At 38.7% G+C, this 26,357-nt stretch overlaps 1 protein-coding gene across 3 annotated transcripts in view; it reads left to right on the top strand.

Moving 5' to 3' along the window:
* Positions 1 to 26,357, top strand: part of si:dkeyp-23e4.3 (rho GTPase-activating protein 7) — a 125,699-nt gene that overhangs the window by 2,630 nt on the left and 96,712 nt on the right. The gene's annotated exons all lie outside the window — the stretch shown is intronic.

Here is a 26,357-nt window from a genome sequence, read left to right as displayed (position 1 = left end):
CCTGCATCAATTTATTAAATCAGGTCCTTAAATTTCCACATTTTTCATGTACATTTGTTTTAATCCATCATCAGAAAAATTTTTTTTTTTTTTAATTTCTAAAGAAAATTCACACTGCAAATGCATATGTACCTCTCAAGCAGTGAGTGAATATGTGAAAAAGCTTGTTATGTTAAATCATTAAACCGAACCGAAATGTCACTCTCAGTGAAAAAGTTGGAGTTTCACAAATTGATACTGGAGCTGAAGACTCAATCTCAACATCGACTGTTTTAACAAAGTTCGGGAGCTTACTTTGATACCAGGCTAAAATCAAGAAAAACCGATTGTGGTGCAGTTAACAAAAGCTTGAGAAAAAACATGATCTTTTAAAAAGTTCACATCATTCCTGTGGATAAAATGTGTTCAGTAAAGTTCCCTCCACCCAAAAACATGTTTTTATTCTTGTTCCTTCAGCTGGATGTTGTTCTGTTCTCTGTGCAGAATGATGTATGTGCAGAGTTTGTTTTCACATTCATCTGCTGAAGGAGGAAAGTTTCTCTGTACTCATCATAACTCCTGTGCCCTGTCCCAACACCAGAGGAAAATAACTGGCCGGGCATTTGCTTTTTATTGGTGGGCCTGCACCCCTGCCACTTAACACCATTAACTGGAAGGGGTGACAGTCACCAGTTAACACGGTCACTGGTTAAAGCAAGGCAAGTTTATTTATATAGCACATTTCAACAACAAGGCAATTCAAAGTGCTTTACATCGAGCATAAAAGGCTTTAAAACAGAATATAAAGGCAACACAAGTAAAAAGACCTATAAAAACAATTAAAAAGTGTTAAATTTGGAAATAAAAAGAGGCTAAAAAGGGAATAAGACAGATAAAACAAGAGAATAAAAGTAACAGTGCAGTGTAAGATATTAACCCTCAATGTGGTTTAATGAAAGGCAGCGGCAAATGGTTAAACCAAAACTGGCATGCTAATGTCAGCTAGCTGCTTTTAAACTTCCCACTCTGGCATCACATGCCGACAAACAGCCGCTGGATGGTTAAAAACTACTAACTACTACTAACAGTTAAGTAAGCTCAGAGGGTTAAACAAGATTTTTCGAAGCAGAAAGAGACGACAAAAAGATTAAGAGTGAAACTAAAAGTGTAAAGTCGACAACTGTTGCTGACGACAGAACAAAGACGAGGACAGATGTCTCACTTTGCTTTAGATCCAGACACCAAAAACAGACAAAAAACGCCTCCCAGGGACCGCCCATAACGCCGGGACTGCATGTACGACCAAGCGGGAAGCTCCCAGTCTGAAAAGTGAAGCCAATGTGGAAGTGCCTTAAACCTGTATTCTTTCTAATGGCCAGCAGGGGGTGACTCCACTGGCTACAAAAAGAAGTCCGATTGTATGGAGGTCTATGAGAAAATGACCCTACTTCTCTCTTGATTTATTATCTCAGTAAACTGTTTCCTAATGAGTTTATGGTCTCAATCGCTCGTTTCAAGCCTTCTTCAATGCATCATGATGTTCATTTTGTAAATTATGGCCCCATTTAGAGTGAAATAGATGATAAAGCAGCGTATGCTTTAGGGTGTGGCTACGTTGTGATTGACAAGTTGCTACCACAGTGACAACATTGATTACGTAATGTAACCATTGTGTTACCAGATTCATAGAGTATAGATGTAGCTGCTGCTATTTCACAGTGTGTTTTCAGTTCATGAAAGTTAATTGTAACATTTTAGTCACCTAAAAAGTGTCTTGTTCAGCGTTTGGCTGTAATAAAAGACCCTCCCTCTAAGGAGTTGGATGTTCAGTTTTTCCCATGAGAGTAGGAACGGTTTCGCTAGCAAAAATTAGCATTAGCATAATCACTGTTAACCATAGATTGTAAATGCACCATGCTAACCAAGCTAGCAGCTAGTGCTATGGTCAGCTGCACCGTCTCGTCCAAATATGGTCACTTCTTGCTCCAAAAATCAAACATGGCGACGGTCAAATCCAAGATGATGATGGTCAAATCGCTACACTTGAGGCTTTAAAACAGCAGTTCACGAACCAATGGGTGACGTCACGGTGACTACATCCATATTTTTTTACAGTCTATGTGTACAACAAGCATGATTTGTGACCTCACAACTAGTTTAGAGCCAGTCGTGGTCCAGTATGTAACTTACGTGATGCGGAAACTTGAAGCTTCCAGTGCAAAAACACTGAGAACGGACTTTACAGTGAAGGAAGAGACATCTTGTGTCCAGCGGGAAAACTTTTTAAATGAACAATATTTAAATAGTTTTAACAAAGTAATAGAACTTTTGTTGGAAAAACCATATTGGACACAAATTATTATTCCAAATAGAGTATTTTTGTCTTAAAACATATCTGGAGGGGCTCTTTACTACCTTTTGAGTGAATGTGACAGTTCAGAAAACATTTTATGGAAGACTGTATTACAGTTGGTGTTTAAACATAATGGAATAAACAGGTAAAAGGAAAAATAACAAATAGAAAGTGTAAAGATAAGACTGACAATGAGATTCTGTCAGAGATTGAAAATACAGCTGCAGTTTTAGAATTCATTATCCTTACATTGTTGATTGCAATGAAGGAATATTGAACTTGAATGGCATATCCCTTAATATCCCCCAAATTACTTAAAAAAGCGGTCAGCTCCTGCTTGTTTCTGTCCATTAAATACTCACAAGGCAGCTCTCCAAAACCACTAGCATATGAACTGTAGCTGTGACTGATTGTGGTTTCACATCTCATTGAGGCAGAGTGTTTACCTCTGCTTGTCACAAACTGTGAGGGTGACTCAGATGTTGATATTCGGGGTGCTAAATGGAGTCCTTGCTTCCACCCTTTCGGGAATCTCAGCATGTTCTCCACACTGAGGACTCCAAAATCTGAAGGGACTGTAGGAATGTAAAGCAGGGAGCTGAGAAATATGTCATCACTGACGGAAAAGGATCCAAAAATAGCAACTTAGGGGTTTAACTGAGCTGCAGTGGTAAACTAAACACCAGAGAGCTGAATATTCTCTTCTGTTGTATTTCTGTTTTTCAGATTTAATTCAGTCATTTTTAATTTAGCTCCTGCAAACAAAGTCAGTTCACTTAAATTGAGCGTTAAGTTCAATTTCAGTGAACTTCAGTCACACTGTGAAGTCAAAAACGGAAGAAGTTTTGTTTTGAATTGTTAAATTGTTGTTTAGTTGGCAAGCTAGCGAGTTAGTTATTGTTGCTAGCTTTCTGGTGTGACTATATCATTCAGCTTGCTTTTTTTTAGGGTAGTTCGGGCTCTTTACTGTTTGAACTTCAGTGTTTTATCTTGGATGTTATAAATTAACTAATTTAAAAATCTGATTTTAAAAAATCAATGTAAAAAGGTAATCAGAAAAATATCAGCTTGTAATTTAACTATTTTTTATGAATGTTTCTGTCCATTTTTTTTCTTTTCAGTTATTTAGTTTTTATTTTGAATATTTATTTTCTATTATATGACACCTATTAGAGACTTTGTTTACTGTTAAATGCAGTGAACAGCTTCTTCTTGCAGTTGTAAACTTTTTGTTGTTTAATATTGTTGAAGATCTCTTTTAACTGATCTGCTCCTTATGAAAAAATGTTTTGCGTGAAAATGCGTTAAAACTGCAAATAATTAACCTAAAGGGCAACATACACACTAGCAGAGTATGACATGTGCCAAAAACACCTGCACCAATAGTAACAGATCACAACCTCTTGACTGTTCATTGTAAAATACATAGCACAACAAGTTAGCGAGGCTGTAAACAGAACCGTGTTCCCGCACATGCTCAGTGGCTTCTGCCTTACACAGAACTACTCTCCAGAGACTGAAAACGTGATCGCTGTTATTAGTCTTTGGAGCCGTTTCTAAACAAACTAACGTGACCAAACTTTTCATAATGAAGGAACATGTCACTTAGTGCAGCGGTGTGACTCACTGATGTGTTTTTAATAGTTTTTGGACAACAATGGTGGTGAAATATAGGAAATCACCAGCCATATCCTTAACCTAATCCTTAATTTAACCAAATCCAAAGGGACTGGCTGGCAGTGTAACTACTCATTCTTATTTTAACCCATGTCACATGTTGACTCTTGTATCTAAAACTCTGCTGAACCTGACATCACATTTGCAAAAATCACACACAAACACACACCCACACAGATTATGGAGTATAATATAACGGATGATCAGCAGGCTGCAGGACTGGTGAGGCAGGTTTCTAAACTCAGATGCTTTTTTCATGATGCTGCAAAATTCAAAACAGCTTTACTTCAGAGGTTTAAATGAACCGCAGTGATAAACTGAAAAGTTGAGAGATGAATAATCCTCCTGCTGTACGTTAACATCCAGACTCTCACAAAGTGCAAGCTGCTTTTGCCATTTTTGCCTTTCTTGGACAGTGGGCAGCGGATCAAACCAGGGACTTTGCAGTTATGTGGCATGCGCCGTAACCATTCGGCTACCAGAGCACTCCCACTGAGCACTTCTTAAACCCTTCAGTAATACCTCTGATTCTTTTATTACCTGTGTGTATTTGTGTGAGAGTGTATGAATGAGTGTGTATGTGTGGGAATAGTATTTTTCCATGTGTGTGTGTGTTTTATTCTGACAGCTGGTTCTGCTTTTTTTTTTGAGAGCTGATACCTGGCTCCAGCTGTGTGTATACTTTCATCTGTGTGTGTGTGTGTGTTTGGATTAAATCAGCAAATGACGTTAGCACAGTCATGCTCACTGATTGGCTGTGATAGGATTATGTAATGCTGTGGTTCATTAAATCCTGTAGCACACACATTTACACACTGCAAAGAGAAAAGCAGAGAGAGGGAGTTTTTGCAGTAAACTGTGTGTACTTTTATACATTTATACAATTTTAAAGACCTTCCAGGCAAACTACTGATTTCCATTCATTTCCATATCTTATGAAAATCAACTTCTTAAGAATTAAAACATGCATACAGAGAGAAATATTGAATATGCCACCATGGTTGTGTGTTGTGTGATGTGACACCTGTCAAATCAAGTAAAAGCAACCCTAAACCATAGACTGCATATAAAGACGGAGGTAGCGAGGGGTGACGTCACCCATTTGGCTTGCACTGGAGCCAGTTTGAACTGCTTTGACAAAATTGTGCTTGCAGGGCAGGTATTGTAATCAAGTAACATTAAACATAGTGAAATATTATGACAATAGCCTGAGTGAGTGCGAGTACCCGGAACTGGGGAGAGCAGCAGGTGAGCCAACTGTCAATCACAGCTGTCAATCAACGTCCATACTGCAGACATCAAAGCTACTATAAGCCTTCATATGTTATTAATGGAGAGATAATTTCTGACCAGCACACTTATTATAGGACCTGAATTTAGATAGAGACCATGAAGACTTTAGATAGAGACCATGAAGACTTGTTGAAAAAAAATAATTGACTTAGTATTTCTAGAGAGGAATTGACACTTTTTGAATGGGAGCCAGTTGGAGCATCTAATGGCCGTCATTGGCACTTTTAAGGCACATTGGCTTCAAGCATAGTACTGGACGATAAATTAAATTTATCAAATTGTGTTGATATAAAGGCTGAAATACTGATATGAATGTCCTGCTTTTATCAGAATTTATAATTAATAAAAAAAACTGGAGTTCCATCAAATTATACTAAGAACCATTACAAGCAATCAGCCAATCAGCTCACAATCCTGTCCAGGTGCTTTAACTGATCCGACTGTAAATAATCCAGACGTATATAACATTCAGTGGCAGCTGGTGACTCAAAAAATTAAATTGGGAGGACAGGACATGGAATCTTACAACAAACCATCATCAAACTATATCATTGTCTCTACCTGATGAAATCGGAGGGGTGGGGGGCAATTTTATATGCCAATAAAACAATTTGCTTTCCAAAATAAAAACCCCTGAGTGGTGAAAAGACTGCTTCTTTAATGACATTTACTATATACATAAGAAGGAGTGGTTCACAATGTCTCATTTTACCAATAAAGTTAAATTCAAATCTATGGTATTGTTCTATTGTGACAGCAGATTTATGTTCTCATCAAAAACAGACAACATGTCATATGATTTACACGTGTTTCCTGTGTATTTTCTTAGTAAACAGAAATCTATGAAGTACCACAAAGCTTATAATGTGATACAGGAACAGATCAGTGCTGAACACTAAAAACATTCACAGATCTAAAAGTTTAGGTTCACATCAGAAAGTATTAATGCATGTATCAAATACATGACTTACACACTCTTATCTAACATTAGAATAGTAGTTGCCTTTCTCTGCTGGCTCCCTGTTATCTGTTTTGTCTTCATCGATCCTTTGCTATTTCCTTTCCTTGCATGTTTTTTTTAACTTATCTTACCTAAAGTTTATTGTTGTTAACTACTCTGCATTGTGTTGCAACATTGATTGGTGGATATGTACTGTATTATGTACTATATTTAATTTTATTGTAATTGTCTTTTTAAAGTTAGCCTTTTAGGCTAATTCACCCTGTCAAATAAATCAGAAGTGAGATACCATGAGTACGAAACATTAACTGAAGAAGATAGTGATTGTGTTAAATGAGTGTAATCAAGGTAAATGTGACGGTTAATGAACTAACCATGTTTAGGAATCTTATCATCAGATCATCTTTTGGAAGAGAACAAGCATCTAGTCGTCATTAAATCAACTTCATCTTAGCGGTAAATTGTTTTTTTTGGTTTTCACACATGGGTACAAGAACAAAACAGATGCTGTTCTTCATATAATAAAGTCCATTGTGTTTGTGTGTTTGGAGTTGCCGTCACATACTGTATGTGGTCTGTGTGGTCATAAATTTCACTCAGCGTGTGGACATCTGTGGACACTTGTCGACAGAAGCAGCTGACAAAATTTCATTCCCGCAGACCATCGCTGATAAATTTTTAACAACTCTCTGTTGAAGATGTGAGGATGTCACATTTCTCTGATGTGTGTGTGTAATTTTACTACATCCCATCTGGAAATAAATCCAACACAAACCTCAGAATGGCAGCGAATATAGAACAGAGAGAGAGCGGTTCTGATTGTTGAACGTTATTTTCTCCTTTTCATAACCGAACTACGCGTGAACCAAACCAGATCTGTCTCTCCTCCGAGGACCGACGACCGTATTTAGCTGCAGTGTGAACACGACCCCGGAGAATCGCAGCTCTAATCCTCACTTCTGTCTCTTCGCTTCGTCTCCCTTGACTTCCATCACTCACCGCCACCGGGGCATCTCCTCTCCGTTCCTCTTCATCAGCCCGTCCTAATATTTACACCTCCACTAGAAAGTTGTCATAACTCACAGCCCAAATATGGTCTTTCATTCAAAGACTTGCGGTGCTCTTCCAAACACAGCCTCCGCCAGACACACTCTCTAAACTTTGCCGTAACTTTTTCCTCACGCCTGGATGTACTGATCACCAATATGACAGGGTGACAGTCTCCAGAAGCTCAAACATCACCACCATAGAGACATCTGGTGAGGCTGGACAGCGTGCAAATATCCATAGAGAACTTGAGCGTTTAAGAAATCAAATATAACTGTGAGAATTTAGAGTTTTCATAAGCCAAAACAGTCCTCTCCTGTATTTTTATTGAGTAGATTTTATCTGAGAATAGATTGACGTCAAAGGACTTAAAAGGACATTTTGATTAAATAATGTTCACAGGAGTTTTATAGACTTAAAGGGATGTTTATCATCATCATGTTTCCACTCTTTAGCAGCGAAAGACTACACCGGAGACTTTAATGTGACAGGAGATATTTGTTCAGGTTTTATAAGGACACCGTGCTGCAAGTGCACATGAGCTTGTGTAAAAAGAACATTGTTTTATTTCTACAGGAAAAATGGAAAGCTTTGATTAGCTGCAATTAACCTTTGTGAGCCAGAAGTTTTATCACAAATATCACTTTCTACCACAGAATGAATGCAAGCAGACAAACATGTTTACTTCAGCTTTTATTGACAGCAAGAGCAGTTTCATTTTTAGCAGTTATTGTCTTGTCATAGCCAAAGTAAATGAAAAATACAGGCAAGAAACACGACTCAAAGTTGATGCTTATTTTTCTAATTAAGTAATTTCATAAAGGTGATGATGCATGCGTCAATGTTGTGTTTACAGCTTGCTTCGCTGCCCCCGCAGCGGCAACAGTGTTAATATAGCCTACAAGACTCCAGTGTCTAAGTAGCGCTACGTTACAGTTTTAAATCATTTCCTGCATCAGAGGCGTCTCCTGCACGACTTCTGCACACTGTGACACAGAAATACACATTAAAGTCCTCGCCCGCTCAAAAACATGTGCGTCTTCTCGTTCCTTCAGTTGGATGTTTGTTCTCTTCTCTGTGCAGAATGATGAATGTGCAGAGTTTGTCTGTTTCTCCTCTTAAATCTCATATCATACTCATAGTATACACAACTAGTTTGGAGCCTTTCGTAGTCCAGTGTGCAACTTACACAAGTGTGATGTGGAAAACTGAAGCCTTCAGTGCACAAACACTGAGAATGAACTTTACAGTAAAGGAGGAGACATCTTGTGTTCGGCAGGAAGACTTTTGAAATGAACAATATTTTAAGATTTTAATAATGTTTTACTAGTTAACTGAACTTTGTTATGGAAAATACACCAGACCTGTTTGAAATAATTAGAGATTAGACTGCAAATCAGTGGTCTTGAATCAGGTTAAAACAGTGAACTAGGGCAGGAAACAGTATATTTTTAAGCAATAATCTTGAACATCAGCTCAGATTTCTGTGTTTTTTCTGACTTTAATTCAGACGAATGATGAGATATTATAATATAATTTTCCTTTATTTGTTTTGGTTTTTTTATTCTGAAAATATAAAACGCATCATTTCCTATCGGAGGATTATTCATTCAGAAAACAAGAAGCTACTGCTGTTTATTTACATAAACAGAAGATTATACAACAATTTTATAGTCAAACAGCCTTACATAATGAAGAGGTTCTTGTGGATAAAGATGATTAAAACTGAAAATGAGAAAGCAGAGAGACACTGAGGCTCTGAGCCAAATGTGATAGAAGGAATCAATGTGAAAGTCTGGTGTTTATTCTGCAGTGATCAGAGACGGGGGCCAAACTAAACAGCTGAGTGGGGAAACTGGGGTGGGAACCTGGAAAACACACACACACACACACACACACACACACAGTTCCTCCTCATGTCTCTGCAGCTTTGACAGAAAGAGGATAACACACACATGGTCACATATGCACTCAGGCACGAACTCATCAGCTTTTAAACGAACACACACACAGTTTTGGTTTTAGTCATGCAACTTGTGTGGTAAATTAATCTGTTTTGAGGCGGAAGGAGCAGAATGAATGGAGTGTGTGTGTGTGTGTGTGTGTGAGAGAGTGAGTGAGTGAGTGTGGGGAGAGGGTAAGTTCGCATGTTATCATGTCTGTTCGTATTGCAGAGGGACGTGACGAAGAGCTTGTGCGACTGAGGATGAACTGCAGAGTTTAAACACTGGGAATAAAAAAAATAAAATAAACACTTTCTTCTCTCCCACGAAGTCTAAGGGCTGGTTCACCACAGCATTTATTACAGCGAAACGTCAGACAAAAATATATCCATTACAGTGGAATCGCTGTGATCAGTGTGTTCCCTCGCTGAGACGAAGTAAATCCTGGCAGAGCTTTTCAAGGGTTAAGCTTTTTCAAGGTTTTCAAGCCTTAGCAACAGTGAGTCTCACCAAAACTGTGTCACCAGCAGGAATAGTATCCACAAGCAGCAGATTAAAGTCAGGGGAAAAAACATGTCGCTCCAGATGAATTTATATGAATTAATTTATTTACAGTCAATAGGCTGACAAATCTGCTGTCGTGTTTCCTCAGAGCATATATCATAGTAACGAGCCCACTTTCGAAGGATAAGGCTGACGATTTTCTTTATTTTCTTATTGTCATCTAATCTCATGTGCAGAGACAAACCAACATGGAACTGATCCACTTTTAAGTATTGTGTGTGTGTGTGTGTGTGTGTGTGTGTGTGTGTGTGTGTGTGTTTCTTAAGGTCTTTGCACACCAAGTCTGTTTTTTTTCGTCCGAAATTGTCACACGTTAAAAAATAAATACGACATCACGTTGTGTCAATCACATTTATTACACGTCGACTCCGAAAGTTTCGTCATTAAAGTTTTCGGAGCAGGTTCGATTTTCTGCGTTTTTTGGCAAAAGCCTTTACAGAAGTGTTTGACCACTCAGAGCCACCGTACATGCAAACAACACAGCCTCGAAACACTGATACTATCAGCTCCAGCAGAGAAGTTATACACAGACTGATCACACGATTTTTGTTGGATGACGGATAAAAAAACGGACTTGGTGTGCAAAGACCTTTATTCTTCTGTGCCGTAGGCCTCCGTTGTTGTCCACAACTATTAAAAACATGTTAATGAGTCACACTGCTGCAATGGATAACATGTTCCTTCATTATGAAGAGTTTGGTCACGTTAGTTTGTTTACAAACGGCTCCAAAGACTAATAACAGTGATCAAGTTTTCAGTCTCCAGAGAGTGGTTCTGTATATTGTAGGCTTATGCATTACGGAGCTACTCTCCAGAGATTGAAAATGTGAATAGCTGGAGAAAGATGAGCAATTTTGTTAGCGTCAGACTGAGTACAAGGCTGTGGCTATTTCCTGGAAGAAGTATGTAACAGTGCAAACCCCATACACGCTGAACTTGAAAGCTTTTATTGACAGCAAGAGAGTAGTTTCATTTTGAGCAGTTATCTTCTCGTCATATCGGAAGTGAATGAAAAATGCAGGCCAGAAACATGACTCAAAGTTGGTGCTGATTTTTCTAAACAAGCAACTTTATAAAGGTGATGATGCGTCACCGTAGAGTGGTTCTGTACAGTGTATATTGTAGGCTTCTGCATTACAAGGAGCTACTCTCCAGAGATTGAAAATGTGAATAGCTGGAAAAAGATGAGCATTTTTGTCAGCGTCAAACTCTGAATACAAGGCTGTGGCTATTTCCTGGAAGTATGTGACAGTGTAAACCCCATACACACTGAACTTGAAAGAGACACAATAGATTTATTTGTTTTCTGACAGCACTAGTATGATTTTATTGTCTAGTTGGTGACCAAGCCAGCTAGTTTAGTGTCCTGTTATGGCTAGCTAACGTTCGTATGTTACCAGTTAGCCTTCCAGTGACAGTAGCTCACCAAGTAGCCCACAAATTAGTCACTATATCACCAAAATAAACACCTATTTTGCAAGGACACACAAATTAATTTCACTGTGCCACCTTCTCAAAACCACCACAGCAAACTAATCAAAATGAGGGGCTGCAGTGAACCACATGCAGCAGTCGTAGCAGCAGCTGAACTCAATAAAGTTTCTTCTGAGTCTGAATTCTTCTGTGTTTTTCTTTTATAATAATTCTGCATGTACATTTGATTATTTCCCTGCTGTTTTCTGCCTCTTTTCTCTACTTTTCTCTCTGTCTGTCTTTATATATATAGACTGTGCTGTGTGTCTCGTCATCGCTGCCTGGATTTCATCAGAAGTATTACCTCATCCCGGGCACATGCCTCCTTTCTTTTTCCTCTCTTCTTCATTCCCTCTCTTCCTTTATTCCTACGCCGGCCTCCTCTGTCGTCCTCCTCTTTCCTCTTTGACTGTATTCATATGACAGGCTCAGGGGAATACTGTGTCTGTGTGTGTGTGTGTATGTGTGTGTGTGTGTGTGAGGGCTTTTTACTAGTCTGATCAAGGCTATGTTACAGTTAAAAAACCTTTTCAGATGTGAAGTGAAAAAGAAAAAATCCTCAGCTGCAGGAGAAGAAGGGGAAAAAAAATCCAGCTGGAATAAAAATGTGAAGGATTCAGATTTCAAGTTTCTCAACTCCCAACATCAGCAAAGAGAATATTTGAAAATTGTCCTATTTACTGATAGGTTTCCCCTCCGCATGTATTCATGAATATTTTACTGTTTGGGCTGCTCCAAATCAATTTTATCAAAAATTGTTTGATTTCTGAAGATGCAATCTGCAATTGGGAGGAGATGAGAATAAGAAGGAAGCAGGTCTTCCTGTTCAGAATGAGAATAACTGGCTTTCTACTCAAAGCTGAAAAAGAAAACGTGTCTCTATTGCTGCAGTCAAAAAGTTGTTTTGCTTTGCTGAGCCATTCAAGAGTCTGTTAACATCGGCATCGACCGCATCTTCCTCGGTGAGTGAATCCTAATGGTTTCGAAGCCAATCACAGAGAGTGTCGTGTTTTTTTTTTCAACCTTTAAATACATCCAGAGAATGTCTGATGAGCAGGTGAAGAAAAAAAAGGCTCCATTAAAGTTAACAAACACCTTCGGGTTCAAACAAAAAGAGCAAAGACGGTCATTTATCCATCAATTTGCCACCGTTTATCCAGGTCTGTGTTGTTGGAGGCCCAGACGTCCTTGGACCAAGATGAGGCCTTATAGGAAATGTACAATGTGCATCAATATTGTGACATGTAGCTGTACTGTATTTACAGAAAAATATGTTTACACACACTGTTGTAGTCCACATATAATGTAACAATTTGTCCTATTGTTGAGTCGTCTCTCTCTGCTCTACTGGTACACATAGATTGAAATGCAAAGCTTGTTTCGTCATTAATGGGGTTTTTGATTCTCAAGTTATTGATACTCCTGTCAGCGTTCAGCATAAACAACCTTTCACTTGGTTTCTTGTTTGGTTGAACTTGAAGCTGCTCTGTAGTACTTTCAGTTCTGGTCGTCAGGGGCTCGTGTCAAACATGCATAACCCATACTCAATGTGTACTCTGGCACAACAGAGTGTATATGATAAAATCTCAGTTCTCGAGGAGGGTATATAAAGCTAAGAAGTGTTTTAATAATCACACTAGTAAACAAGCACGGCATCTGTAGGAGTGTACTGCTGTACTTACTGCACAGAAGAAGGAAAAAAAACATAAGACGTGATGTGAGACGAGATTGCTCACAAAGGAGTTTATAAAAGAAAGAAATTCGAAATTGGGCATTTTAAGTTGTTGAAAATCCAGGCAGAGATTTGATTGAATTTGTCTGTCATAACTGAGCCTGTTTTTTTGTGCAAACCTTAAATAGTCTCATGACATATAAATAATTTAGATGCAGTTGTTGTGTAATTCTATTAACTGACCTGTCAATCAATTTGGTCTAGGTCCCTGCTGTTCACAACAGATCTTAACAGTGCCTTTAAGTCACTCATCAAGAGGGGACATATCGTACACATTTACAGGTCTATATTCATATTCTGGGGCTTTACTGGAATATATTTGCATGATTTACAGTTCAAAAAACTCTATTTATCTTCTACTGGTCCTTTATGCAGCCCCTCAGTTCAGCCTCTGTCTGAAACAGGCCGTTTTAGCTCCTGTCTCTTTAAGAAACCGCCTCCTGATGAGTCAACTACACTCTGATTGGTTAGCTTCTGGAAGCTGGTTGCTCGGAAGGCTACGTAAACAAACTATAGTGTAAGGATTTCACCACTTTTTCTCGTTCTTTACTCAAAATGTCAACTCCTCAAATACATCTGTACATGTTCAAAAAGAGAGGATAACGTGAGCAACACATGGAAAAACCTTAGCAACAACCTTAGCAACCAAAACTATGGAACGGACGGCCATTCATGGGCACGTGTGACAAGCCAGAGTCTCCAAAGTAGAAAGAAATGTTGCAAATGAAGTGTTGAGGGCAGGTTGAAGACCTGGCTTTTGACTTGCAGGAAGCATTTCTACATATGTTCTCCTCAAGTTTTGGAAATTTGACCATGTTTAGCATGGTCATCATAACAGAATATAAATGACAGAAAATCACAAAAAGTATATAAAGAAAGAAGCAGAAATGTTTCCACCTAATATCACAGTGTTTCATATATAACTGTCTCAGCACTTCTACTTTGTTATTTTTACAGTTTTAACACTGTTTTCAATTACATCAAACTGAAATATTCTCTATTCTTTTGCATCATTTTTACACATTTCCCCAAAATTCAGAATGACATACAGTATCAGTCAAGTTTGGACACACTTGAATGAGAAAGTAGTTAGAATTTGATGTAAAGTTTTGTACCTTTTGAGTAAAGTGTGTCCACACAACGTTGTTTGTAAGGACTGACCCGCACAGGCAGGTCAGTGGGGTTGACAAGGTTAAAAAAACAACTGCCTGTGTCTCTGTGATACAATGAAAAGTATCTGAAGTTCTATGAAAGCAGCATGGCTTTGAAGAGGACACAGAGTGAAAAGAGGAAAAATATGCTGTCGGCAGAAGCCAGAGTCCCATATTCCACAGTACTTATTGTACTGATGTTATTATCTTGTAGGAAATGTGCTTTAGCAGCTTCCAAAGAGAGCAGAGAAGGAGGCCACCTGAGAGCCACAGAAAGACCCAAAATGGCTGCTTTTCTCATCACATCGCTGTAGATTTTCAGAGAGGAGGGATGTGGTAGTAAACCCGGGTACAGCAGAGGAAAAGAGCTTATCTGAAATGATTCTGCTCTCTTGTAGCAGCAGGATGTCCTATAGCTTAGAGTCTGTTTGTTAAAGGTAGATCAGACAACTTCTCAGTCTGAGGCAGCAACAGATTTTCCAATTTCAATGTAGTAAAACATTTAATTCATGGAATCCTCCTCATTCCCATTTTACCTGAAACACTAGTTTATTTTTATCTTTGATTTGTAATCAATCTAGCAACCATTTGTTTACTGTTTAGTTACTGTTTAGTTTTAAAGGTTGTCTGGTGATTTTCTATGTTTCTCTTATTGTCAACAAATGTTTGGAACCAAACCAACAATGAACTGATCTACTGTGTGCATCCAAAGCCTGATATATCTTATTCCTCTGTGTAGATCTCTCTCATGTCAATAAGCCAAACAGCTCAAAAAGAGAGGTACTTTCACACTTCAGTAATCCTGGCCAACTGCTGCAAAAAGTGGGCATGATTACTGAAGTTTTGAATGTTTCTGCTCAGTTACAAAAATTGTGGGACGTGGCCCTGCTTCTGCACAGACAATCCAACAAACACTTTTCAAGTCCAACTGAAATCACATTTCTGTAGCAGACAAAAAAGGCAAGTTAATTTCATTTGGACTTTCTGCTGAGATTGTGTCAAAGAGGTTGATGATCTAACTTTTAATTTTTTGACACCATGATTTGTGAAACTTTTGCACTGGATTGCATTATGATGTCCAGTTTATTTACAACCTCAGAAAAGAAAAGAGTTGAATGAGCACCTCTCTGACTCAACAAAAAAAGTTTCATAGCGGTAATAAATAGTCCAAGGCTGTCGCACTGGGTTGCTTTAGATTGTGTAGGTGTATATGATATTGTGTCAACACCCCTGCAGTTTTTCATTTTTTTCCTCTAACCTCAGAGCCTCTGTGAGTTGAGACTGCGACAGTATCAGCTTTGTCATCTCAGAATGATATTCGACAGATCCAGACGCTCTTCAACTTCTGTCTGTTTCAGACACCAGGAAATGAAAATTCACTTTAACTTGTTGTAATATTTTACCTGTCAAACCAAATCAGTCTTGATAAGCTGATTAGCTCGTCTTGTAGTTTTATTGAGTCCCTCGTCCTGTGTCATTGTTCTACTTCCTGCAAGTTTGAACTAAAGCCCAGAATGACTTGTGTTGTTGTTTATGTCCACAGAATGCTTGGTTGCTGAACTTTTATACATTTCTGGTGTGAAGGAGACAAAATGAAATCCAGCTATGCACTTTTCTCTCTAGTTTATGCAGTGTTTGACTGCTGCTGTTGTTTCACAATAAGAGCTTCCTCCGGCATGTGTCCGGCATGTGTCCCTACTTGAATGGAGGTTATGTTCATTTTCATATCTATGAAAACTGCCTGGATTCGGCCTTCATTTGTGTATCTGTGGCTGAATAACTTTCCATACTGCTAAAGAGGAATGGCTGTTTATTTATTTCTTGTTACTTTTCCAATCTTGTAGGAGGACTCATGATAACGGCGCAGGCGGCAAATTGATTGGGACAATGCAGGACAGCAGCATTGTGTCGGTGAGGCGGACAGCAGCAAGTCATCTTGCACAACGTTGCCCCCAAACAGACCTCATTTTCACAACTGTTGGAGTAGCTTCAATCTCAGGAAAAAAAACTACTTTTTCCATGTTTTTTTATTAAACAGCTTTTTAAAATTAGTAAGTACAGATAGCTGGTTTGATTGGCTCATTTTCATGTCGTTCATACATCACTGACATACTTTATAGCAGTTTTGTTTAAGAATATACATCAAATTGTTAGTTTTAGAGTCAGTTTGATGAATGATTTCTCCAAAAACTTTCAAAAGTTTAACTTAAAGGGGGCATAACATGCTTTTTGTCATTTTTATACTGTTTAAATGTTGGATGTTAAATGTGGTGAACAAAACTTGAGTCGAATGTATGTAAAATGGCCCCCTGCAAGACAAAAGCCAGGGCTTCAACCTGCTATGAATACTCCGTTTGCGAAGTTACCCCTACTTCCTCCCTGTGATGACATCAGAGTGTTTGTGCATGCCCCACAAATGGCTGTCCGTTTCATAGTTTTTGTTGCTAAGGTTGTTCCATGGGTTGTTCACGTTGTCCAATCGCATATTTCAGATCTGATCTGAGAAGTTTCCATTTGGAGTAATGTCCGACTACTACTGTTTGTTTACGTAGCCTCTGAGCCTGCAGAAGCTTTGCATGTGCTGTGTTTATGTGCACCTCCTCTCACCTGCCCTGCATCACCCTGGCCCTGCTCCTAGTGTCTTCCCCAGTATATCTACTCCCAGTCTGGCTGTGTGTTGTGTCACTTGTTGACTGTTTACTTTAGTTCCTGTTTTATTTTGAAATATTTTCTCCTTGTGTCTTGTCACCTTTACTTCCTGTATTTGATCACCTCATGTGTTTCACCTGTGTCTCGTTTCCCTCACCTGTGTCTAGTTTGCAATCACACCCTGTGTATTATCGTCCAGTTTTCGGTTTGGTCTTTTTCAAGTCGTCTGCTTTCGTGCTGTGTATGTTCTGAGTTTTTTTCCTGCATTTTTTCCATGTCAGACAGAGGCTAAACTGAGGGGCTGCATAAAGGACCAGTATAAGATAAATAATGAGGTTTTTTTTTTTTTTTGCTTAAATCATGCAACAATATGCCAGTAGAGCTGCAGAATAAAAATATTGACATGACACTGTGCAGAATTATGTCCCCTGTAAAGACTGAGGACAGTATATGGACCATCAGCATGTATCTCCTACTGCTTATTGACTTTCATCAAGAAACATTAACTTCACACAAGCTGTCCAAGTCCAAATTTTCCACACATTTTGTTTCTTGATACAAAAGTCTACATATTTTCTATGAATGTGTGTTTATTTTGACTAAAGGGCAACATATGACGCATGTCAATAACACTTGTTTTCTACACTGGTCTGCAAATCAGCAGCGTCTTGACACCCGTCAATTAGTCAGGATATGTCACTCCCCAGAAAAGCAGCATTGATTGTCACATCTCTACTACTGCCCTTTCAACACAAGGTGCCAATGTGATGCACAGATACTTTAAAATAGGACAATTAAATATAACGTTACCTTAAGAAAACAGCTATTATGATACAAACCCAGTATCTCTTTTTAAAGACACAGTATTTTCATATTATCTGAAATTTCAAATTTAAGATTTACTGTCATTGATTCACATAAAAGTACAGTACACAGTTTCAAGTGCCCCTCCTGTCAAAATCATGTTTCTCATCTTGTTCCTTCAGTTGGATGTTGTCCTCTTCTCTGTGCAGAATAATATATGTACAGAGTTTTTCATGTTTATCTGCTGGAGGAGGAAAGTTTCTGTGTCTCTTAACACTTGTACCTTCATGATTTGTGACGTCAAAACAAGTTTGGAGCCAATCATGGCCCAATATGCGACTTAGACAAATTTGATGTGGAAATCTGAAGCCTCCAGCGCACAAACACTGAGAATGGACTTAACAGTGAAGTAGGAAACATCTTGTGTCAGACAGCTAACTTTTAAAAAGAACAATATTTACATATTCAGAGATTCTGGATTTTTTCATGAGGGGGAAGGAGGAAATGTAATTTTTAGAGGTAATTGAACTTTTATGGAAAACATGTCAGACACAAATTATAATGCAAGGCAGAGTATTTTATGTGTTAAAACATGTCTGGAGGGGATCTTTAATGAAATGTCACTTGTTTCAGGGGCCAAGGTGCAAAAAAACAATATTGACAACACAACAATATGGACAAATAAGCAATTCCCTGAAAGACCAAAAAAAACAAACAGAACAAAACTTGACATTATAAAACAAATAACACTAAAATAAAATGGTTAAAACCCAAGCGCTTTTTAAAGTGCTACATAAATATATTTATTTTATATAGCACTTTAAAAAGCAAACCGGTTTTGCACCAAAGTGCCTCACAAAGACAGACGTGTATATACACATACAAGCATAAAGACACGTATTTGCATAACAGATTTCGTGGAAATAAAACAAGATAGACACAGAAACAAGTGTAGACACAATTTAAAACTCAAGGAATCAGATAAAAATAAAAATCGGTTAAACACAATTAAAAGCAAGAGAATAAAAGTGAGTCTTACGATGCCGAGGAGCCGCAAATTGAGTTTTGGTTTGATCTCTCTACGACATTCCTACAGGCCGTGGTGGCCATTTTAGTTACATAGGTGGCGCTAGAGAGCACATTTTGGCACTTTGGGGGTTAATTTTGACATTTTATTAAATTTTCCACCAGACCTGATGTGCGTGCCAAATTTGGTGAATTTTTGAGCATGTTTAGGGGTTCAAATTTAGGGTTTAAGTGGTGTAATAATAAAGAAACAAACAAACACACGAAAAACAATAGGGTCCTTGCCCTTAATCAGTTTTACAGTAGTCCTACAGTCCTACTGTTTTACAGTAGTCCTCTGCCTTTTGGGCTCGGTCCCTAAAAAAGAGAAAGTGAAAAGTCTAGTCTGATTTCTGATGTTCATCTATTTCCATCATTCTGACAGTTGATTCCGACCAGAATCTCATCAACTGCTCCACAGTACAGATACTCACATCTTCCTTATCCGAGTGCACAGCTTTCCAAAACATCATCACATCCCAACAATCAACACGAAATGTGACTGTCTGAACACACTACTATCTTCTCAGACTTATAATGAAACAGACAGAACTTTCTCCAGGTAGTAAAAAAAAGTTCAAAAGTGCATATAGAAGTACTTCAACTTTGGAACGACTAAATCAAGCTGCTACAACAGTGGGTCCTTCTGTACATGTCCATCATATTGCTTTATCATTGTTGGTTTGTCACAGTTATACCTCGATGTTGATGCACTTTTTCCTTTTGGCATGTGCTTTGTTTTTTTTTGTTTGTTTTTTTTTTTTTTTTTTTAGTGTTTGCTTCTACAGTTTGGCCTCAGATGATTTGACTAACCAGTACTCATACCCAATGGCGCCGGAAGTAGGGGGGCCAAGGGGCCATTGGCACCACCACTTTACCTTCCTCCCACATTCTTTTTAAGTCGCGAATCACTGTATCCTCTCAAATGGCCCTATATTGCAACACTTATGGCAAAAAGATGTTTCAGTCATCCCCGTCAGCTCTATGACATTAGGTAAAATTAAGCAGGCAAACATAAAACAGGAAGAATATTTACATTTTAATCCAATCAAAAAGGACATTGTCACACAAATCAAATGATTACAGTTTATATATTGTAATCAATAAAATTGTTTTAATGCTGTGTGTCTGCTGGGCCCTTACAGACTAGACGAGTGTGCCCCAAACTCCGCTACCAGTCTGCTGTATCCTGTCTCCATGGTAACGTTAGATATGTAATAAGCTCCACTAATACCTTTTTTATAACTTTGTTTTCAGAGGTAAAAGTGTGTTGTATGTACTTTGTATGTTAAGATGAGCTCCCAGTTACCACAGCAAATGCTTTGTGATGATATTGGTTGGTTGTAATTTGTGTGGAGTACTTTGTTGAGCTCACCACATTATCTGTGACTTTGCTAGCTCAGTTTTAGCTTTGTAGGTAATCCTCATGGTGTAGCTTGCTAACCCAGCAGTGAGTTCAATCAGTTATGTTTTGTTTTAGTATTTTCTGGAGCTTGTTACCATGAAACTGGCTGTTTGAGACCTAATACCACTCTTTTGTCATGTAATACTTTTCAAAAGCTTTAGCTACCAGTCTGTTATATCCTGTCTCTGTGTATTTTCTGGAGTTACTGCGATACTGGCTTTTGGAGACCACTCTGTTGTTACAAATAGCAGCTTGGAGCCAAAAGTGATGTGTTTCTCATTCCTCACACAACCCACAAGATGAGAGAGTACACGGCATACACACACACACTTTTTGACCCCCGCACTTCTGAAAAGAATCTGGTGCCCCTGCTCATAGCTAACATAAAAGAGGTCATTTAAAATCAACCCATATGACTGTTTGCTATCAGCATGGCTCTAGTATGGCAGCGCAGGACTGCCACCCTTAGTAAACACAGTATACATTTTTCTCATTATATCAAGAAAACCTCTTCATTATGACAAGATAATATCTTTGTTTTACCAAAAAAACATTGTTGTTAATGAGAAAAAAATTCTGGTTGTAACTAGAAAGTGTATTTCCTTATTATGAGACTCTCCTCATTATAATTAAGTTTTCTCTTAACTGTAGCTGCTTGTATTGTATCATGACATTATTCCAGTAGCCTCTAGGTTTGTTATATTAGCACCACCTTGTGGTGATTTGTGGTAAAAGCAAAGCCTGCAGTGGGCTGTTTTGATTGATCGGTTTGGATCATGTGATTCTTTGATTTGGACCAAGGAAAGAAATGATTGCAAGAATTTCTTCATGTGGTAGAAAGCTCCTATACATTATTTGTTTGTGCCCCGAAGAGCCTTTGCTTGTGAGTTTTGACATTTTTCTTATGGTTTGTGTTAAGATAAAACTTTATTGTGGTTCACACAAATATTTGTCTTGCATCACATGCTCCAACAATCATCATAATAACACGATACAACATAAACATCTGTATGATCACCCTCCAGTAATCATCAAATGGTTTGAGAAAACACTGAGTCCTTCACCTGTCCCTCATCATGCACACACATACATCCTACATCCAAAATATCATTTTATTTCAAGCAGAAAACAAAAAAAAAACACAGCTTTAGCCATAGTCACATGCACCATTCATGTACATGTAGGAGGAGGGGGGGGGGGGGCTGGCGTTGATCACAGTCCCCGTGTGGGTGGGTGTTTGCATAGTCCATGTGTGAGTGCTGACATCCTTCAAAAATTGTGAACTCATTAAAGCTAAATTAAATAAGAAGCATTGCAGCAAGAGAGTGACATTAAAAATATTAGCAGCATTGCAACAGCAGTTACCAGTAATTCAGTCTTAGTCAAAACCATTTTTTTAAACTACTAAGTTTTACTACTAAAACCATTTTTACAACATAAGATGTAAACGGGCCAAATACAACAGCAGTAGTGTTGAAAATGATAAAGAAAAGAAAAGTTATCGAGCTACATTTCAGGTCCGTATTTCACTGCATGAACCTTTTTCAGTGTCAGTAAAACCAAGCTGAATATATACTGTGTCAGTCGTGTTCAGCCTGTTGTGGAGCAGACTTCTTCCCCATCTCTGGAGAGACCTCTACAGTCAACAGACACGCAAGGCGAGGGTCACATGACCCACAAAACTGGCATCGATAGGTTACTTGTACTGTAAAGTTGCAGCGCTGCTACTAACTAGAAAGTGTACTTTAAAATAGCAGCGTTGTTCCTGAAAGTCACAACATTTCAAAGGTTTGTTTGAAACCTACCAGTTGGGAACCACCGCGCTGGGGATGTCAATGTCAACCACTTTGGCTCAGACTGAAATATCTCAACACGTATTGGACGGGTTTATGAGAGCTTTTTTTGCTGAAATCATCTCCCTGCTATGACTGGAAACACGGTTAATGAGAGCAGCAAGGGTGAACCGGGAAAAGCAAAGGTGCAGGTGGTAAAAACCAAACACTTAGAACAGAGGACAGCTGCAGAGTTGGGTGATAATTCTCTGTGGGATAGATTCAGCATGCGTCTGGATAAAAGTATCAGCATCAAGCCTAAAACATAAAAAATTTAAATATTTTTCTCAGTTCATTTCAGTTGAGGCTCAAAGGGTTTTTGTTCGTTCTGGGATTACTTCTGCTCATTATGTGTGTCAGGAAATGAGTCTGTGTGTGGGAAGAATGTTTAAATGATCTTGTTTCTATTCCTACCTCTTTCATACCAGGGGAAAAAAAAAACAATTGAGTATGCAACAGGGGAACTGCAGTTTATACATGCAGTCAAGTGTTATAAATGTGTTTAACTCTGTGGTTGTTCCTGCCCACTGATACACATCTGTCTGCCAGCAAGATTTACATGTTTGCTCTGTGTGAGTCTGCCATGCCGAGGTCTTATTTGTTCAGATGTTTACCTACATGTGTGCGCATACACGGCGAGAGCATCAAAAATGTACAACGTTCAATATCAATAATGTAATCGGTGAGGTGAGGCTGTTCATTCGCCTCCTTTGTTTATTTGGTTTATATCATTAACACTGGCGGTACGGCGACCATTCAAACATGTTTACTTTAATAAGAGCTGCCCTCTGTGCTCATATCGTGCTTCATGAATTCTCCCTCCACTCAGCATTTATAAATAAATGTCAGTCTGTGTTGTGTTCAGATGAGTTTCATGAGTTATGTTTCGGTGAAGTCTGTTGTCTGTTTTTAAAATGTCTCTTGTTTTTATACTTTTCCCGCCTCATCTATATCTAAATCTATAGTTTATGATTCCTTACATTATCGAGGATAACTTGCGACTTCATATAACCTCTGAGAACTCATGTAAACCAATGAAACAGGAGTATTTGGGCCACGCTAGCAGCTCTTTAAGGCTGTACTTCGGGACAGTAGTGTGTTAAGCTACATGCTAACTTTACAGGGTATCTGCAGGTCTTGAAACGTCTTAAAAAGCACTGAATTCAGCTTCTTCAAGAAACTAATGCCGTATAAGGTATTAAAAGTCCTCCGTTTCATTTACAAACATAATTTCTTTTGCCTGCGATATGCACTAATATTAGTTAAAATGTTTCTGCATCCGAGTGCTAGCTAAAAGTTGGTGGCTCAACGACTCAAAATGGGCAAGTGTCACTTCTGGCAAAAACTAAATTATTCAGTATTAATTGGTTAATTCATCCTCTCCTGCTCCTTCAGGCCCAGATCACATTAATTTAATTAACTAAACCTGTTCTGTAGCTTCATTTGCAGTGCACGCCCATAAACGACCCTAGTCTTAGTTGCCAAGGCTGTTGCTAAGGTTGTCGTTAAGGTTGCTGTTAAGGTTTTTCCATGGATTGTTCACATTGTCAGCTCTGATCTGATTCAGGCTCCAACATGTACGGACAGATTTGAGAATTTTTGAGTAAAGAGCAAGAAAAAGAAGTGAAATCCTGCTACTGTAGTTTGTTTAGGTAGCCTCCGGAGCTTCCTGAAGCTGACCAATCAGAGCAGAGTGTACTCATCAGACTGAGTAAGCAACCCCACAGTAACATTTTGAAGTGGTATGTGTGGAAATGCACCCTGAAGCTTCATAATAACAAGGTTGGAGACAAATTTGCCTTCTATTTTAAATTCAGTACAGTGGGTGATTTTTGACAAGGACGCTCAAAAAGTGTATTTCAAACATGATTATGATTCCTATAAAGCATTGTGCTGTAAAAGTGGTTTTAAAGAGCCAACTTTTTGGGTCACCAGGCCTCTTTACCAACAGTCTTCCTTGTTTTTTTGTAGTGTTTTCTCTCATACATGTAGACTCATCTGTGCAGACTTTTCACATGCAGGTTTAGATGTCGTATGGAAGCTGCAGTCCCCTTGAGGAAGCTCTTTACTGCAGTTGATTGGTGCTTTAGTGGGTTTGTGTCTTCCACCTTCCCGTGTGACTGTCATTCACATCATCACAGACAGGATACTTTGTCTGGTTTTATGGCTTCGCTCTGATATCGCTAACTGATGAGCAGATGCTAAATGGTTCTCAGAAACAGTAAGTGAGCGTCTATATTCGCTCTGCGTGTGTGTGTGTGTGTGTGTGTGTGTGTGTGTGTGTGTGTGTGTATGAGGCACTGCGACAGGATTGGCTGTCTGACAAGCAGCTCTGTTGTTAAGCAACTTCTCTGATCATGTACAGACTCTCACGTCAAAGAGCCAGAAGCCTTTTGGCCCTAAAAGGAGTCGGCCTGTCGGGTGAAGATGAACGTCTGCGGTCAGGTTTTTGTCTGGACGAAAGCTCCTTCTGAACGTGGCATCTTCAAAACAAAAGCTCTACTTACCATCATTTTTCAGCTGGAGGGTGACTCACTCTGTACGCAGCCGGTTTTTTTTCAATATGTCTTGTTTTTAGTGTGACTGGCTGCTCTTTGGAATCAGTATCACATAAGATCAAGGCTCGTTTTCTTATCTTTTCCAGAGAATATGTGGACGTTTATCATTATTTATTTTGGATGTTTACTAATCTTGATGCGCACAAATTTTGCATATTCTAGGGGAAAAAAATGGCATCCATTACTGCCTTCAGAAGTTGAAACCTTCACAATTTTAACAAAGTTAAACAACAATTAATTTTTAGCATATAAAAAAACTACAGCTCCCATGAGAATTTACTGCTCCGCAGGTACTTGTCATCATAATCATCATCATTGATTAATCTGTCACTTATTTTCTAGATTAATCGATTAGTTGTTTGGTCTATAAAAGGTCAGAAATGTCTTGTTTTGTCCACAATATTCAGTTTACTGTCATAGAGGACTAAAGAAAGCAGAAAGTATTCACATTTGAGAAGCTGGAACCAGAGACGTTGGTCATTTCCTCTTAAAAAAATGATCAATTCATGGTTGGCAACTAATCAGTTAATCGACCAATCGTTGCAGCTGTAATGTATAGCTGAGTATATGCAGAAAGTTTGCTTTTATACTGTATATGTGAAATGTCAAATCATGAAATATTTTTATTTAAATTGTGTTTTTGCAAACAAATAAAAAAAAAATGTGGTTTTTAAATTAGGTTTCTGGAACAAAACTCAGAAGTTCCAGTTTCACTTCGACTCTCTGTGATTCAAAGTTTACAAAGTTTGTTTGCTGAAACCTGCAAAAGCAGTTGTACGGTTATTTAAAAAAGCATTATGCAGATTACATTATAAATCTCTCTAACAGCTCAGTAGCTGTCCCATCGAGTCCTGATTAGACTTTACTTCACGGTACATTTTCATTGCTTAATGTTAAAGAAGACAGATGATCATTTCCTTTATTACGTTACATTACATTCTTAATCCCGAACCTGCTGTTTTATAACTCTGGATGGCCCGAATCATCAATCTTCAATAATAATAATACTTTGATGCAGACAGTCGATTTGTCAGAGTTGCTGTGTGGGGTTGTGAGGTTCCTCATTTACCTAGAGGACACTGTTTACCTGTCTGAGCCCAGCTGCGCCAGACAGAAAACACAAACTCATAGTTTTAGTGGGAAAAAAAAAAACTTGTCTTTTGACCCTGAGCATTTTTGCATAAAGTGATGCAGTAATTCAGCTATGTTACATCGCACCATTACTCATTCAGAAAAACTCGAGCTCCAGAAGCTTCTCTGTACACCAGGAGCAATTTCCACAACTCCCTCTGCGCTCACTTCATCTAACATCTTTCTGAATGACTGAGTGTGAAATCATTGTAATTCACAACTGTGTCATCTCTTAAATAAACAGCCACCAGGTCATTTCTTCTAAGTTCTGACAACAGAGAAAGAAAGCAAGGTGGTGGTTTAGTTCTTTGTCTCTTGAGAATGCAACAAGATTAGAGTCGTCACTCAATAAGCAGCGGTTTATGTCGTATCTGTTAACTGGCCCCAACATTAATCCCAATCTAGTTGCTCTTTTTTTTGGAGTCCTGTGATACTAGAGGCTGAGGATTACCCGTCTCCTGCTGTGTGTGTGTGGTTGGCTCCCAACCGCTCGCCGGCCACAAACCCCTCGACCGATTCATCTTCATGCAGCGTGAATGTGGTCACCGCTGATAAAGCGGAGACGCAGAGCCGGCATTGTTCCCCCCTCGGCGAGAGAGGAGGAGGTTCAGACAAGAGGGGAGGAGGAGGAGGGAGTCTCATTGAGGTCCAGTGATGCTACAGAGTCCTCACCAACCCCCTCAGTTTTGTCACCTGCTCATTTCTCAGTCCTCTTTTTTTTTTCTTCCATCGCTCCTCCT

The sequence above is a fragment of the Thunnus albacares genome, chromosome 13 (assembly GCF_914725855.1).
Source record: "Thunnus albacares chromosome 13, fThuAlb1.1, whole genome shotgun sequence".
NCBI lineage: Eukaryota > Metazoa > Chordata > Actinopteri > Scombriformes > Scombridae > Thunnus > Thunnus albacares.
This window is presented reverse-complemented; position numbering and strand designations above follow the sequence as displayed.